We start from the raw sequence: 1,882 nt of genomic DNA, 5'->3' as shown, positions 1-1,882 counted from the left end.
AATGTCACATAATGGAGAAGCAGTACCACCAGTTCCAGATCTTAATACAACCATTCTTCAAGCAATTCAAGGTATGATGGAAATGATGATGGAAGATAGACAAGAAAGAAGGGCGCAACAACAAAGACAAGAACGAACATTACAAGAAGATGGAGGTATAGTAGTACAAGAAAGACAAGTTGATGGTAGATGGAGAGGAAGAAATAACCATGCAACTATTATGCAACCTAGAAGGAAAGAGTACATGAAGATAGAGATGGGGGATTTTGCTTGAATACAGAAAAAAAAACCTTTGTGTTTTCTTGATACCCTTTTGGTGTTATTCTTTTTCAAATCTTGCTTTTAGGTTTGATGTTTAAACCGATTCATTGAATTAGTTTTGATCAAGTTAATTATGGAGTGAATTGTCTTGGTATCTAAGAGTGACCATCATAGATTCCAAGTTCGATCTAAGAGTCATTCATCTTCTAACCAGCTCTTGGTTGGAATCAATCCATTAAGTTAGCTTTCTCTGTGAACGTTTTGCAAGGATTCTAGAAGGACCTCTAGCTTTGCAAATTCCAGCAGTGTAGGCGCTTATCAGATAGTGTAACGACCCGAAATTTTCTACTTAATTTAAGGTCGCTACTGTATACATACCAAAAACATTGAATACGGAAGACTTCATTTAAATTCCATAAAACATAACGTTTAACTTAAAAACACAGCCATGGACTTACGTGTTTCGAAAACATCTTTAAAACTACACAACAAAAGACCCGAAATAAAATAAATAAGCGTTTAAGTTTAAAACATCCTATTCTATCCTAAGTCTAAGAAAATAAATACCACTACCCTATGCATGTGCCATGATCTTGAGTTGCGATGCCGTCGTCAGCCGTACAGGAATGCCTTGCCTTAACTTGAAAAATGTAGTAGCACATGGCCTGAGTATTTAAAGAAATACTCAGTAAGTGACCCCACTATAGGGGTTAAATGCAACAATCACATGCAATGAAATGATGGGACCTATCTTTCGTTTCGTTTCGTTTCGTTTTCCCTACGGTGTAATCCTAACAGGTAATCGTGGACGTGTACCATATAGGAAGCATATCGATCCTCAGACAATTCACACATATCAATATATATGACACGTGCAGAACCACAGGGCACGTGTCAACATCAAATATAACTATGTCGATAGTAAGGTCACTTACCTGGCTAGCTTAAGTCGTTGTCACGTATATATCCTTACTGAAAGTTCGATTTCGTCCTTTGAAATCCAAGCCAACCTATGTGAGCCCATAACATCAGTTTCAAGTTTGAACTCTATACAATTATTTCTCTAATTTACCTTGTTAAAATTCTGATATTTACTACAGAATTTGGAGTTTCATGCCCTCTGATATCTCCTGTTATAGTTTTAAATTCTGTTTAACAAATCTTCCCTCAATCTTCCCTCCTCCCTCATGGTAATTATTTTCATTCGCATTCTGTAAATAGATTTTCAGTTTTGTAAACATATGTAAATAAGATATTACTCTAATTCTATATTTATTTTCATTCTGTAGACCGATATTATTGGCCAATTTTAATTTGGCTACTATCTTACAAATTTATGGATCTGCCAGCTAAAATTATATTGATTCTAACCTTATTTCCTATAACTTCAGATGCTAAAAAAAAATCTAATTAATTGAACTGGGATCTGATTATTACATACGGTAAGATAGGAAGGAAGATTTGATCCTAAATTAATTTCTTATAAGCATAACTATAAAGAAAAACGAGTTCTGAGATAGAATTTTACCGTAATAACTAACAAAAATATCTAAATCTGTCATCTGTTCAAATACTTATTCTCAAATATGACGATAGTTGTTTTCTGTTTCTTTTTTTTTTT

Source organism: Cucurbita pepo, chromosome LG14, assembly GCF_002806865.2.
Source record: "Cucurbita pepo subsp. pepo cultivar mu-cu-16 chromosome LG14, ASM280686v2, whole genome shotgun sequence".
Classification (NCBI taxonomy): domain Eukaryota; kingdom Viridiplantae; phylum Streptophyta; class Magnoliopsida; order Cucurbitales; family Cucurbitaceae; genus Cucurbita; species Cucurbita pepo.
This window is presented reverse-complemented; position numbering follows the sequence as displayed.